General features: G+C 41.5%; 1 protein-coding gene across 6 annotated transcripts in view; it reads left to right on the plus strand.

Moving 5' to 3' along the window:
- The first annotated feature begins 4388 nt into the window (after positions 1-4388).
- FMN1 (formin 1) overlaps positions 4389-16646 on the plus strand; it is a 437062-nt gene continuing 424804 nt past the window's right edge. For all 6 annotated transcript variants that reach the window (XM_081050121.1, XM_081050127.1, XM_081050132.1 and 3 more), the window contains exon 1: positions 4389-4414. The gene's annotated coding sequence lies outside the window, so the exon portion shown is untranslated. The remainder of the gene's footprint in view (positions 4415-16646) is intronic.

A 16646-nucleotide genomic window follows, 5' to 3' on the forward strand; every position in this document is an offset into this window, starting at 1 on the left:
AGTTTTGAAACAGGGGCCAAGGGTCTCACAAGCCCAAAGGACTGAGAGCCTCGAATCGGGCCACCTTGTGGCTTTTATTGAAGCACATACAAGGAAGTAGCATTGTTTTTTCTCTGGTCTGTGAGTCCCATACACCATACCAGAAAACTGGTTCAAACCAATCACCCTTGCCTATCAAAAGTCCCATGATGTATAAATAATTATTGTTTGTACCTCCCCAGGGGACAAAACCTTTATGTTGAAAACTTACTGAGATGGAGAACTGATGTTATCACATCAAGCATCATTTCCCAAGCAGGTTGTGGGAAGGAATACAGACACAGAGGCAGAAGCTCTCCTTAGACGGGGGACAGTGGGGGTCTATGCCCACCTCTATCAACCCCTTGAATTCTCCTAGTGGTCCCCATACAACTGTGCCAGTCTTAGGTTGTTCACCTTTCTTGAGGAATCTTACCCATCCTTGGCTAGCCAGCCATCCTTTGGGGCCAAACAAGGAGATGGCATAAAGGTGAAGCAATGTCCCTGAAAGGAATAGTCTCACAGACTCTTCTTTCTTTTTAGGGGTAGGGACGAGGGGACAGACAGGCATGCTGCTGTGTGACAACAATCCCATCTCTTTTTTCCCCACCTGGAAATGGAGTCCTTCCTAATGGAACCTCCAAAATGCATGTGTTCAATTCTCTGTGTCTTGTTTCCCTACTTCTTTTTTGAACACCTGAATTTCTAGGTCACATATTGAAGTTAGCCGCCTCAGGGAAGGGCAGAGATTCAATTAAGCGAAGCAGATCACTTATTTATTAGATGCAAGTTATTGTGAGGATGCAAAGGTAAACCACGGCCAATCCTTCCTTTGAGTTGCTTTTAATCTAGAGGAGGAAACAAATATGTCTGCAGCCCTTTACGGGGGTCAAAGGGGTAAGAGAAGTAAACACAACACACTCCAGAAGCACAGAGTTGGAAGGGAATTCTGACAGAGAATGAGGAAAGGCTTCAGGGAGGAAGTGGTTTGTGAGCTGGAGCTTAATGGTGGAAAGACCTGTTTATCTCATTCTTTGAAAAGAAGCACTTAGTGGTTAAACTATGACATCTGTGGCTTTCATCGACTCTAGAAGGTTTGCAACAGTAGGACTGGGAAGCTTCAGATATATGGTAGGATCCACGTGAATCGAGAGGCTGGCTTAAGTTTCTCTTTCTCCCTTTCTCGCAGGAAAGAAATGGTTTAACCTTTGGAGAAAAATAGAGAGTTAGTGATCTGTGGGCAGTAATGTTTCCTCCTTTTCGAGGTAATAGTAAAAACATAAATGAATGTGTGCATTGGAGAAGTTCCCCACCCGTTTTTTTCCCCTCTTCCTTTCCCCAGTTCAAGGTCAGGAGCAAGCCTCTTTGGGCAGTAAGCTTCTGGAGTTATTAAATGCATTACATACAAGATAAAGAGTCCTTCTAAAACTTTAGTGCATAGGAATCATCTGCGATATTTTATTAAAAATGCAGATTCTGATTCAGTAGGTCTGGGGTGGACCTGAGCTCCTGCATTTCCAATAATTCACCTTCCGGGTGAGGTTAGTCATGCTGGTCTTCTGATCTCACATCAGAGTGAACATCACCACCTTGTTTTACTAGAAATGAACTAAAAGGTAAAGAAGAGACTTTGGGAATGGACGGGGAGTTACATGAAATCCTTCTAATGCCACTAAGAGTACATGTAAGTACTACATGAAGCCTCAAGCAAGCAGAAACCATCTTTTATATTTTCTTGGTTTCATTTAGGAAATAGGGTACTTTGATAAACAAATTGAACAAATTCAGTATTTAAAAATTTGCAGGCATTGCATCATGTATTTCATTTCTGTGGGGATTATTAGAGATAGCTTCTTCCCTTAGGAAAGCAAGCGTGGTATAATACAAAATTGTGGGCCTCCGGGCCAGAAGGATTTGAGATTAAGACTGTTTTCTTAACTGTGTAATCTCAAGTGAGTTATTGTTCTCTTTAGTCTCAGTTTTCTCATCTATGAAATGAAGCTAATACCTACCCTGCTAGGTGGTTGTGGAGACTAGCAATTATGTTTATAAAGTGATCTTTTCAAGTCCGATCTAGATTGTGTGTCCTCAACTAAGTTGTGCATTATTCAGGTCAAGAAATGGGTTTTAATGATGAACATCTAAGTATTACTTTGTTTTGTGCACCTGAAACAAATAAAAAAATTTCTGGAAAAAAAAAGTTATACATGGAAAAAAATGGATTTTATTGAAATGGATATCCCCAGTCTAGTATAGCATCTAACATACAGTAGTTGGCACTTAGTAATTGTTTATTAAGTGAGGAGCATATACACACCTAAATGTCTATATCACTAACCTGTTAATTAATGTATTCCTTTATATTGATCTATATATTTTTTATGTATGTTTTATAATAATTTTTGGAAAATATTTTTCTTCTCTTTCTCTTTAAACCACCTCCTAAACACTCCTCCCTCCCAAGCTTAGAGCAAGTACGTATTTCCGAGTTTAATTAAAGATCAGAATAGAATTTATGAATCTTTTCAGAAAGCTTTTGAAACAATGCTGGAATAAGACTTTGAGTTATATTCTCTTTTTCTTTCTAAGACTAAGCTCTTATGGCCATGATATTATTTTGTTGGTTTGCTTTAAATGTTTCCTACTTCAATTAAAATCTATTTAGATTCAAGCCCTGGAAATATGTACTTCCTTCCCATCAATATCAAATCACATTTCCCTTCTATGAGCAAAGCTGACTTGTAATTGCTCCTAACACGTATCAGAGGTGCTGCTTCACTCTTGGAAGTGCTTCTGAAGCTGCAGTTTTAAGAAGCCAGTAGTGAGGGAATTGGTCCCTTAAGGACAGCTTTTCAGGTCAAAAAAAGAACAACAAAAAAAAACACATACACAAAAATTCAAAGAAATAAGAGTTGTGTAAATGCTTCTTGTTCTTCTAATTCATAATGATGCATTTTAAACAGAAGTGTTGACCTAGCATTGACTTGACTCCTAATTATGAGACCCTAGAACAATTACTTGACCTCTCTGAGCCTCAGTTTTCTTATTTATTAGGTGGAACTTACACAAGGTAGATGTGTGGCTTGAAGGAAATAGCTACATATAAAATGCCTATCCGTGCTTGGCTACTATTATGAGTAAGAATAAATCAGAGTTCCCATAAGTTGTTTCCCATAAACATTTTTATGGGAAGAAAACATCACTTTAAAATATCTTTCCAAAGTTTTTCACACTTATTATTTGGAACCAGAATCTGTTCAGGATAGAGTCTCTTCTTAAGTACCCGATGCACGATAAATTCTGCATTCATGGAGAAGTAGATTAAAGTCAGTGGTGCTCTTTCTTGCCTAGCTACTTGGAACAGATAAAATGCCACCCACATCACAGAGCAATCATTAGATCAGTAAGCCCTCAACTCCTCTCACGAAACGTTTGAAGGTAGTTCATTCCAGTGATGATTAGGCATTTGGGGGCAAAACACTTTACCTTGGCATCAAGGTGTACACTGATTTGACAGAGCAGAAACAGCGCTTTTCAAGAGCAACAAGATTTTGGACTTCGCGTTTGTCCAGCCAGCTAAGTCCCCTCCATTGTGAGATCCAGGCCTCATGACGTCCAGACTCAGTTTTCCTTTCCCGACAGCCGAGGCCCTAGCACATTGTTTCACCCAAACCAATTTAGCTCTCATCTACGAGTAGTCATTTACCTGCCAGCTGCTCTGGTTAAAGAGCTATTTGGAGGCAGAACTGGGGGTGTGAGGAAGACCAACATAAGGGTTTGGGTTCTATTTGTTGCGTTTTCCTCCTTGATTCCTTTTTGCACTTACAATCGAGAATGGCTAGGCTGCGGGGTGCAGGGGCAGGCGCTGACCTGACCACTGCAGCAGCACGGTCTTGGGGGGTCTCTGAGGACTGGGAGAACCGCGAACCTTCTCCCTTCCCTTCATCGCTTCGAACTAGTGCAGAGCGCGCGCTCTGAGCGGTGCCCCGACGCGGGCAAGCTGAGCGGACTGGCTGTTGCTGCAGATCTTGCACCTCGCCTGCCGACCACCGCCCCGGACCCAGCAGCCTGGACCAGCGTTTCCCAATAACCTCACCGCGCCCTGGCCAGGCTCAGCGGCTTAGTTGCTGATTGGTCTCTTTCGCCCTGCCCTCCTGACGCCCCGGGCGCCGCTGCACGTTCCCATTGGTCGGCAACCCCGCCGATCAATTCATAGCTCACCTCCCCCAAACAGCCGGTCAGCCGGCCGCGTGCTAGGGAGGCGGGACTCCGGGGCTGGGGGCGGGGAAAGGGCGGGGCCTTCGCGGAGGCCGGCGCTGCAGCCGCTTCAGCTTCTGGCTCTGGACTCAAGCGCGGCATCCTCGCTGCATCCGCTACGCTTGCTGCACCTGGTCAGGTAAAGAGAGACTTGTCTGTCCTGCTGGCAGTCTGCCCCGCCTCTTCTCCTTCAAGACCAAAGGCTGCCTGCTCCGCCTCCCGGGGTTTCAGGGCTCTGGGAATGAAGCACCAAATCTGTTTTGCCCCGCTACCTATTTTCCTCCTCTTCTGCGTTTGTGCCTTCTGCTCCCTAACCAAGCGCTTCCGAAGTGCGTTGGTGGGGCCCCCAGAGTCACCCTAACGCTCCTCCCTACAGAACTGTCGTTAACTCTCAAGTCCCAGCTCTGTAGACTCGCCAGTGCAGTCTCATTCCCAGGTTGGCGCAGGAAGGGAGGACGGGGTAGAAGGGCGGGCGGGGGAGGGAGGGATGCAATGCTCTATTTTGAAGTCGGATGTGTTTAGTTCAGAGGGGTCGCACCTCCTTAGGGTTGGTTTGGGAGCAGAAGCTGCTTCCTGATTATGACGGGCAATGGGTAGAAGGATGTCTGTTGCTGCTTTGTGCTTATATTTATAGGTGGTATTCATCATCACCGTTTTCTTCTTTCGCCATCATCACCGTCATCATCACCACCATCACCATCACCACCATCACCATCACCACCATCATTTCTCTTCCTCCAGCAGAACTCCTCAAGTTCTGCGAAGGCAGACTCTGTTCAGCAATGTAAGTGCTGACCCCCTAAATAACAAGCAATGCCCTTGCCCCCTGAGGCCAGAGCCTTGTTCTCACTTAACTCAAGGACAAGTAGCTGGGAACAGGGTGTGACTGGGGGGTGTTTCCTTATCCCCATTTGTAGTTGAGATTGCCACAGAAGATGCCTTGTTTTAATCATCCACACTGCTGCTTGCTGACTCCTGGAGAGTTTGACATTGACACCACACGTTCCTGATGGGCTGAATGCAGAGTCCAGGACTTGTGGTGCAGACCTGTGCAATATCGGTGCTTCAGTCAGGGAGAGGTGAATGTTCAGATCCCAGCCTTTATGAGGACCAGGTTAGGTAACTTAGCCTCTGACGTTTTTCTACAGTGGCTCCAGTTGTACTAACGCGTGATCCATGTTTGCATGTGGGGTGTGTATCATTATGTGCTACACCACCTTAGAAGATCTGAGTTCTTGGGAGAGAGAATTATGTTGTATTATCTACAGCAGGTAGCATCTTTTCGGCACATAACTGGGATTCAGTAGCCCTTGCTTAGCTGTTCTTAGGGCTTCCTACAAGATCATTTGGCTCTTAGACTTATTAACCTTGTTTCAGAAGGGAATACAGTAAAGCTGAGAGTTGCGTACCAGATTCATTATCATTGTGGAAGATACTGCTTTAAACGTGCTGTAAAAGTCTCAGGTCTTCTTGGTCCGAGATAAGGAACCACGATTCTCGTTTTTCTCAACTGTCTTTATAGCCCAGTAGTAGGATCAATGAATAAAGGGCCTTTAGACGTTCTACAGGAACTAAGGAACAGTAGCCCTACTGGAGGAAAACAATAAATAAAATCTGGGAGTCAGTATGTCATAAAGGTTAAACTCATAGACCTGTCACATGAGTTCAAATTCTGGACCAACCACTTACTAGCTGGGTGATTTTGGGAAGTCACTTACTCTCTTGAACTTAAGTTTCTTGTTTATGAAGTCGGGATAGTATTACCTGCCTCATCTCATTAAATGAGACGATACAGTTAAAATGCTTAGTAGTTCCTGGCACATACTATGGGGAATGGTAACTGTTATCAATATTAATACTTGTCCACAAGGGTAATAAAGCCCGGTGTTGTGTCCCTAAAATGTGTATTTTTTCCCCATTGTTTTTCTCCATCCTTTTTAGGTGTTCAAGCTGATGCTAATGTGGGAGGGCAGTCTTCAGGTTCCTCATAGGACTCCATCTTAGAGGGGAGGCACTAATTAAAACATCCTGTGTTTGGACAGACATGTCTCTCACCACCCTGCACAAATGCTTAGCAAGCTCTATTCAAATACATTAAAGATGCAGCGTTAGAGAAGGTTTCTGTCCTAGGGTGCTCCTTTCTCCTTGGCTCTTCAGTGCACTCACTTGGGAAATTGTGCTTGTTTACACACTAACGAATGCATTGGCTTCTGCCCTGGAGAAGCAGAACTGCTTTTCTTCAAATGTCCCTGGGAATTGAAGAACGTCTAACTTGCCAGTTTGGAAGAACTTGTGTTTTAAAATATTTTTCTTCTCTAAAAATAATATGTATTTTTTTTGCCCATGTAGATTCAGCAAGTGATTGCTGAATATCTGTGGTTCAGTTTTCTCATTTAGAGAGGTTAGACATTCTTATTTGCTCATTGGGGATACTTTGAAATTTAGTGTATATTGTCGATTGTATCAGTTAGGATCCTTTCGGTTGTATGGGATGGAAACCCAGCAGAAAAAATGCTAAGCGAAAATGAGCATTTTGGGCTAACATCACTGAGTCATGACCAGACTCATGTCCTGGTGAGGAAGCTGGGTCCTGATTCAGATGCTTTTCCGGTCGATAGCTTGTTTTCTGTCTTTTTGTCTCTGTCTATCTCTTTCTTTTTTTTAAAAGTTTATTGGGATGACAATTGTTAGTAAAATTACATAGATTTCAGGTGTACCATTCTGTATTACATCATCTATAAATCCCATTGTGTGTTCACCACCCAGAGTCAGTTCTCCTTCCATCACCATATATTTGATCCCCCTTACCCTCATCTCCCACCCCCCATCCCCTTACCCTCTGGTAACCACTAAACTATTGTCTGTGTCTATGAATTTTTGTTTCTCATTTGTTTGTCTTGTTCTTTTGTTGTTTTTGGTTCACATACCACATATCAGTGAAATCATAGGGTTCTCTGCTTTATCTGTCTGACTTATTTCGCTTAGAATTATACTCTCAAAATCCATCCATGTTGTCACAAATGTTCCTATATCATCTTTTCTTACTGCCGAATAGTATTCCATTGTGTATATATACTACAACTTCTTTATCCATTCATCTATCAAAGGACATTTTGGTTGTTTCCATGTCTTGGCCACCATAAACAAAGCTGCAATGAACATTGGAGCACATGTGTCTTTATATATAAACGTTTTCAGATTTTTTTGGTTGATACCCAGGAGAGGGATTGCTGGGTCATATGGTAATTGTATTCATAATTTCTTAAGGAACCTCCACACTGCCTTCCATAGTGGCTGCACCACTCTGCATTACCACCAACAGTGTATGAGGGTTCCTTTTTCTCCACAGCCTCTCCAACACTTGTTACTATTTGTCTTGTTGATGATAGCCATTCTGACTGGGGTGAGGTGATATCTCATTGTGGTTTTTATTTGCATTTCTCTGATGATGAGTGATGTTGAGCATTTTTTCATATGTCTATTTGCTATTTGTATGTCCTCTTTGGAGAAATGTCTCTTCAGGTTGTCTGCCCATTTTTCAGTTGGGTTGTTTGTTTTTTTGTTGTTCAGTTTCATGAGTTCCTTGTATATTTTGGATATTAGACCCTTATCAGAGGCACTGTTTGCAAAAATCTTCTCCCATTCAGTTGGTTTCCTCTTTATTTTGTTGATGGTTTCTTTTGCTGTGCAGAAGCTTTTAAGTTTGATATAGTGCCATTCATTTATTTTAGCTTTTACTTCCCTTGCCTTTGGAGTCAAATTCATAAAATGCTCTTTGAACGCAAGGTCCATAAATTTAGTACCTATGTTTTCTTCAATTAATTGTTTCAGGTCTTATGTTTACGTCTTTGATCCATTTTGAATTAATTTTGGTACATGGTGACAGATAGCAGTCCAGTTTCATTCTTTTGCACGTGGCTATCCAATTCTCCCAGCACCATTTATTGAAGAGGCTGTCTTTTCTCCATTGTATGTTTTTTGCTTCTTTGTCAAAAATTATCTGTCCATATTTATGTGGTTTTATTTCTGGGTTCTCAATTCTATTCCATTGGTCTATGTGTCTGTTTTCCTGCCAATACCATGCTGTTTTGATTATTGTAGCTTTGTAGTACAAGCTAAAGTCAGGGAGTGTGATACTGTCTGTCTCTTTCAGTTCTGTCTTTTATTTCTGTTCTTCTTTGTCTGTCTTGACTTTATTCTTTTCCGTCACACACGTTGCCCTCTCAGTGTCTTCATAAGCTCTACATTCACATCCATTTAGCTCTGTAACCCAAGAATAGCTCCCTTCTCTAGCTCCAAAGTGAATCTGAGGAAATAACTGTGATTGCTTGGTCCTCGGTCACAGGCTTAGCCCAAGAAAGTGGGATCCTATGGGCACTGTCATTGTCTGAGGGTGAACCTCATATCCTGGCCTTCCTCCCTTTCTAGACATAAAATTGGTGGAGCTGTCCCCAAAGGAAGGGGAATGGGAGGAATGGGAGCAAATTGGAATTTGATGTGATGATGGTAAACATTCTTGATAGAGAATTCAGAAGCACTTCTTTCCTACCTAATATATGGTGAGTCAAAGTCCAGTTGTGTTCAAGCTTTGGACTTGTGCATTCATCCCAGGCAAAGGTGTGTTTTAGACGGTATTGTCTTTAATGGTATTCTTATTAAAACTTGACTTGTAGGACTGAAAATTTATCAGAGATATTTAATCATATAAAGTGATGCCCCTATTGGCAGATCACTGTTTGGGAGTTACTCACATTCCCTGTTGGGACTTAGTTTTAACGGGATTCTTACTTTTAGATGCACATAGTCTTGTCTTAAAAATCAGCTTTATTCTCAGCAGATCCCAGCCTGTGTGTTGACAGAGTTATAGCCTTTAATCTGATTTGCTTGATCTTGTAGAGATACTAGACCATGGGAATTGTAGCCTCATGGAACAAATATGAGCTTGCACCAACAGGCTGGCCTTATGAGGGAATGGAAACATCCCTATGTTTAGTGTCTGTGTAGAGACGCTGACAAAGCAGTCATCTGTGTGCCCTGTAATATGATAATTATGAAAGTAGGAAGACAGAAAGAATGCTACAAACCTCCTTACCTAGTCACCATATAAAAGGCAGCGTTCTGCGAAATGGATCATTCCCTCCCACCTATGGTTCTCGAGTTCTACAGCTAGATATAAAACATGTCCCATAGTAATCTGCATTTCTTTAGGCTTTGAATATATAACGCCATCGTGTATGTATGAGGCTGGTGGAGGGGAAGCGTTGATCTTCCCTTTGGGCCATGTGACTTCACCACCACTTTCCTGAAATGACCAAAACCTCTGTAATTCACCTTTGAAGGAATCGGGCCACTAGCTAGGATTTTTTGTTCTTGTTTTTTTTTTTTTTTGAAGCCAATTCATCTATTTCCTTACCTTAATCAAAACTGACATATATTGTATTCCATCTTATTAGAGCTATGCCTATTTCTGCTTTCTGGAGAATCATGCATAGATCATTGCTAAAGACCAACATTTTTCAAATTAAACACTTTCTTACCTTGGTCTTCTGAGACACAGACTATTGGGAGAAATGTTTTGGAGGTAAGCAGGACTTTTTTTTTTATAACAAGAGAAAAACAAACAGAAGTTTATTATCACGTGCATCACACTTACATATGCGAGTACCCAGACATGGGCTAAATACCATCTTAGGCTAAAGGAAAGGGAGTTTGAGGCTTCTGGGTGGTGGGGGTAAGTTATGGGAAAGTGACCAGAGAAAGTATGATAAGCAAGCATTATTTAGTAAGGTTTTATAATGCAGATTTAAGTCAGTATCTTCTGCACTGATAAGAATTAATAAGAGTTCTCTTCCTGGCATGGTAGGAGATACCTTTTAAAATGGAAATGTCTTATAAATGTGAATTTCCTTTACAAAAGGAAAACTTGTGCACTGTTCTTAAAGCTTTTTCTGCATCGCTTCATTTTCCAAGGCCTTTAGCTCAGAATAACCCATCTGCTAAAGTGGCATATTTTGGAGTAGTGTATTTTGGTAGTCCTTATTCTGCCCTTTGAAACTTCCTTCCCTTCCCCGGCCCCCGGAAGTTTCGTGTATCAAAAGCCAACATGGTAGCTGTAGAGAGATTAGGGTTAGGGTTTGCAAGATAAGATATCTGCAAAGGAGGAGAGAAAATCAACATAGGTTGGAACAAGGATGAGAAAGCAAAAAATGACAAATTTAAATGCATTGCCCATCTCATTGAATCAGCTGCTTAGTCCTGGGAATAAGTCAGTTCAGTTAAACAGTTGTGTCTCATTTTAGGAGGCAATGGTATAGGAATTAGTCAGGGGTGCACCTAAGTTAGGCCTCTATGTGGTATAAAAAAACAAAATTCAACTGAATAAATTTGAAGGTCTAACTAGCTTTATTCAATGAGTGATGAATTGGGCAGCATCTCATCTAACAAATAGAAAGGAGACTCAAGTTGCTGTACAAAATGAAAGACTTTTATAGGTAGAAGGAGGCAGGGCAAAGAAGTTACCTTTCAAAGAGTGAATTGTTTCAGGCAAGGTCACCTTCCTTTCGGGGAGGCAGAGGTCTATTAGGCAGATGACCTCACTAGTGCTGACCAGGAAATTCTAGACTGACTGGTTAAGATTATAGTCCTGGGAGAGGACTAACCTAACAGCAGTCTTGGTTTGGTGACATGGGCTTAGCACAAGTGGCTCCATTTTGGGCCTGTATCTTTTTTAATGATAGTGTGAACAATCAGGTATTTAATAAGGGAGGTTTCTATGGAAACAAAAGAAAAACAAAGGTTAGTGGTTGGGACAAACTATATTTCCAGTCGTTTAGTCCAGAGCACAGTCAGTCAAGATTTCTAGCAGTTGGCCTCAAAGCATCCTTAGATGTGGAGTGAAGACAGGCAGTGGCAATTTGGTGAATTTCTCAGATTGCCATTTGAATGTCTGTGGTGAAGACATTGCATGTCCCGGTGAGCTTTCTGAGTGGCCTATACAACAACAGCAATGCAGGGTGGCTGGACTTTTAAATAGTCACGTTGGTCATCAGGATCTGGGTAGTAATGGACAAGTAGCAAATGCAACCGGAAGGCTGATTGGGGAGGGTAGATGAGCCTTTATAACAGGGCAGGAAACACCATTTCATTGCTTCTAGGAAGAGACTAGTCCTAACATCTCAGTAGGAGTGCTCTAGTGTTCTGGTAAAAGAAGTGCAGAGAACATGAAATGACCTGCAGGCCAGCATTTAAAAAATCCATCTAACAGAGCAGTGTGCGGGTGCTTTTTAGCTATGGTTGGTCTGTTTTTGCTCACATGTGAGTATCTGTCCACACTCGTCCAGGCTCAGATGCTTTCTCTAATGATCTCTTGTATGAAACATGGAAAGAAAAATGCGATACCTCAGAGAGAGTCAAGCACCTATCTACTAATCAGGAGAAGCTAAACCCAGTGATGCACTCATCATGGTAATTTGGGGAAACTGTCGTTTCCAAAACCTTGACATGTGTACAAGTGAAGTTCCAATGAAATTCTCTGAATGAATGGCATCATCTGCGCCTGAGAGAAAACCCTTCTGAGTAGCTGATAGATGATCATGGTATTTTTTCATGCTCCCTCTTTCCAACATCTTGGCTTCTCTAAGCATTAAGGAACAGAGTGTCTGCTGAGCTAGGATGGGGAAAGCATTTTGGATTGATGATTGCTATCTTAGCGTTTAATGATCATTTTCCTCTGTGAGCAGTACAACTGGGCAAATATTGTTATGTTAAATGTGTTCAGTCCCCTAGAGGCAGTGACTAAAACCTTTCTGAAGGGTGCATTGCTGCTGTCTGTTCACTAACTGAAAGCTCATCCCTGTGGTCTTGGCCTTGTGAATTCTAACAAAGCCAATTTCTCACCATTACACCATGGAGTCTCTATAACTTGTTTGACGTTCTATACTGAGAAAAATGCCCTCTAACTCTATTCCAAGGGCAAGCAGAGAGCATGAGCGATATGTTCCCTCTGTGTCCATCCTGCGCTTAAAACAGATTTAAGCTCCTTCCCTTGGTTACCTAATCTGTCAGGAGGTACATCTGTGCAGTGGACGGGTGGTGCTGTACCTCTCATGCAGATGAGCAAATCAGGGCTCGGAGAAGTCAATGTACTAGCTTAAGAGTATGGCAGTAAATGGAATCTGGGTAGTATTTAATCTACCTGCTGGGTTGCATTCCACCCTCTTCTGTGCCCTACTTAGTAAGCCACAAAAAATATTCCTGGCTTTAGAAGTTTTTAGGACTTTCAAAGCAGGATAAAACATAAATACAGTGCAGTATTCTGGGTATGGATCTAGTGAAAAGCAGGAGTTGCCTTTTTTTAGGCGTTCAGATGATTATCCTTTCTCTTTTTAGATAAAGGTGGCTACTTTAGAAAAATTTCTAAGCCTAGTGCATATTTGGAAAGCTTTACAGATAATTTTTTAACAGCCCACAGGTCTGCAAAAAACCAGAATTCGTTTACAGAATTGGCATCCGTCCTGTCCCAATTTGCTGAAGTCCCTGTCTCCTTTAACTTCTGTTTCTGCTGTAGCATCTTTTCCCTACTATCCACAGGAGACGAACTGGCCTTTTGAAATCACTTTTTCCTACCCACCCAACCCCCAAATAAATATGAACAGATCATAGCACACGTAATGGGGGGTATTGGCCTCGTGTTAAGTTCGCTTAACACGAACTTAACATAAGCCGATCGTGATTTCTTTTAGGCTCTGAAAACATAGGTTAATTCTAATTTTCATGATTATTCGAAGGGCTAAAACTCCATACCCTAGTGCCATAAGGGAACTGTGGCAAATTGAAAAAAACAAAGTTAACTGTTTTCTTAAGTAGTGTTATTCTATTTCTTACTCTATAATTCTTGTACCTAAATTTTCTAGATAGGTGATGAGATATTTTTTTCTAGTTGTCCAGTGGAGAAAACTGAGATGGGGAGATAAAAAGTGACTTGCCCAAGGTCACTCACGGTCAGTGGCACAGCCAAGAACGGATCCAGGTCACCCGCCTCTCTGGGCTTTGTTCATTATAATATCACTCAACTTCAGGAAGTAACTGTCCTGCCAATTACAAAAATAAAGGGACAGTCAACTCAGACTCAGTTTTGAGGCTTGGTATTTATTTATTTATTTGTTTGTTTGTTTATTTATTTATTTATTTATTTATTTTTGGTTACAACATTTCCATAGCTGCCAAATTGCAGCACTGTTAGCTGGATTTAGAATCTTCACTAATGAAGACTTTGTTAAGAAAAACAAAATTCTGTACCTATAATACTGTATAATACTGTATTGTGCACTTAAAAATGTGTTAAGAGGGTAGACCTCAAGTTAAGTGTTCTTACCAAAATAAATAAAGCACTTAAATACAATCAAATTCTGATATCATAGTCAGGTTGGGCAAATGACAAAGCAAAAGGGAGAGGTAGCTGAAGATTCCAAAGTGGTTGCATCGGGAGCTTGATATTGAACCGCACCTAAGAGGGAAGAAAGGCATGGAAGAAGGGAGAAGGGGCATAGAGTCTAAGACGACACTTCCAGAGAAAGGACCTGGACCTGGGAGCAGAGCATCAGGGAAAGGAAGGCCGTGAATAAGAAGAGGATTGGGAAAAAATTGCTAAGGTACTTTTTACAAAAGAGGGCTTTTAACATGACAATCAATGTACGATGTCCAGAGTCCCACAAAAGATGAAGTCAAATTCACAGAGAGAGAAGAAGCAGAACCACTTAGTTCTCATTTTGCTCCTGTCTTTTCCATTCAAGTGTAGCAGATGATAATCTCCATCTACAAAGACAGGTATAGAAAAAATATCTCACCTATATTTCACAAACCATGCTCATTTCTGTTTCAAGTCTCTTCCTTGTGGGAAGGCAGAAGACTTACCCTAAGTCCTTAGGGTCACATCACTTCCCACAGTTGTGCTAAGACCAGGGTCTGACATAGGAGGGCAGTCTTGGGAGAGGGGACCCTCTAGTCATGGAGACATCAGACCACACAGGTTAGTTATACTGTAGCACCCAAGGTTTCAGCTCACAGGGCTCTCTTCATTGCACATGTCCAGGTCACCTTGGTCCACAGAACTCTTTTGGAGACAGTTCCTATGGCTCCTTCTGCCTCCATGTAGCACACATAGCTTTGGAGTCCTGTTGCCTTTCTGGGGAGACTGCCAGGAAGCAGGGCCTGGCTCCCCATTTCTCCAAGATCCATAAGCCTACCTTCTTCCTTTCCCAACAGCCCTGGGGAGATAATGCTCCATGTTTCTTCCAGATTCTTCATGTCCATAAATCTCAGTCCTTTTACCGTTTGATACATTCATTACCTGAGTTCTTTTAAGAGGTTAGGATTTTGAAAAACAAAATCCAAAAGTATTCTCAGGCTATTTCTCTCTCTTCTCCTCGTTACATACCTTTCCTGATGCAGTGAATACCAATTTCGAAATACCAACCTGTTTTGGGAATCAGCCAAAAGGGAAAAACACAAGGAGAAATAAAAAGAAACATAGCTTAATATTTCTGCATATCACTTTCCCTTAGAAGTACAGTCTTTGTGGATATCTGTCTCATTCACATCCATTTTCCTTTCTCTGCAACGGACCCTCATATACAAACATGGGCACCATATATGCAACACCATGTCTCTGGCCAGGATTACTTAAACCAGGGACACAAATCTGACCCAGGCTGAGTGAGTTGGATTTTCTACCCCAAGAATCAGAGTTCAGGAGTGAAAGATTGCCATGACTAAGAGTCACTGGAGTTAAGTCACAGTAAGAGAAGTGCCCCAGGGAGACTGCGTAGGAGCTCTGCCCCAGAGGCCACTGGCAGGTTCTGCTTCCTGTTCTTCCTGCTCTTGGCTTTTCAACTCTTACTCTGATTTCATGAAATTGCCCATGAGTTTCATGACATTGGATATGTTTTTCTTTTTTGGTTAAGGTAGACAAAATCGGTTTCAGTTGCATGCAACCAAAGGTAATTTAAGAATGGTCTTCAAAATTGTAAAGGCCGAAAAACACGGTGAAAAGAAAACTGCAACTCAAGACAGGTGAAGAGATAGTCAGATAGAATCTAGCTATTTAAAACGTGTCCGTCTAATGATTTAAAGGGACTGTTGCAAGAATGGTATTTGTGATCCTGGAACAACTTTTGGTACTTTTTGAGGAGCTCTTTTTAGCTGTGGGCACTGCTGTGTAGTAGGGTCATGGACACACTAGAGAGCAGTCAGATGATGTGCAGGGTTTATGAGGATGGAAGTGCTTGCATTTGAGAGCTTGCTGAAGAAACTGGGGTAGTTTCGTTGGGATGAGAGGATGTCTCAGGAAACAGGACTGGCTTCCAGGCGTCTAAAGGACTGTGGGCTTGGACAGGCGTTGGATTTACTCACTGCAGCTGTGAAAGTTAGAAAAAGCACCAGTGGAAAGATATGAATGGAAATGCATTTGGCTCAGAATAAAGGAACATTGTTTTACACTTAGAGCTGTCCAGGATGCCATAAGATTTCCGTGTGGGATAAAGAACATTTTGCCATGGAAGAATTCATTCAAGATGAGACTGGATGGCCATTCATGAGGGTTACAATGAAGAGGAGAGTCCCATGTTGGGAGGGAGATGGGATGGCATGGATAACTTCTAAGTTTTCTTTAAATCTAAGAGTCTAATATTTTTCTATGAATATTATTAACTCCTAGGCTAGAAAAATGCCAACCCACCTTTTGACAGAATGCAATAGGAGTTAAAGTATTTCACAAACACAGTTTTATGAAAATGTTTTTCCTTTATAAGAAATAAAGAAACCATAGTCTACGAAATTTCATTGAGAGAAAACAGTTCCAAAACTAACAGAAACAAACATTTATTTTCTATCCTATAAACTGCAGTCGAGAATGATTAAAGGTTTTATATCCAAATGACTCACTGACTTGAAAAAACTTTCTGTACTCTTAATGTAATCATACAAACTCAGGGAATACTGAATCCTGCTGTCCCTAGAATTCTAGGTTACATGAAATTGAATAGATTTCTTGAGTTATTTTAAGGAACAAACCAGAATCCCAACTTTTCTTTCAAACCTTCGTAAATGAAAAAAATGTTCCTGTGGCACCTCCTGTGAAAGCTAAACAGGTGGCTCAGATGCTTTATCCACCATTTCCAAAACGTGCCGCATAAACTAGTCCGTTTGACAACTATATAACCATTTGTGTATTTTAGATTATTATTCTTAACTAGAGGATAATAACTGCATTATTCTAGTTGATTCAAGCAGATGTTGACATTCAGTAAGCATGTCTTAAACACAAAGGGACAAGCAAAGCCACTTAGTTTAAAATCCTGGTCATAAAGACCTCA

Source organism: Rhinolophus hipposideros (genome assembly GCF_964194185.1).
Source record: "Rhinolophus hipposideros genome assembly, chromosome: 5".
In the NCBI taxonomy this organism is placed as follows: Eukaryota; Metazoa; Chordata; class Mammalia; order Chiroptera; family Rhinolophidae; genus Rhinolophus; species Rhinolophus hipposideros.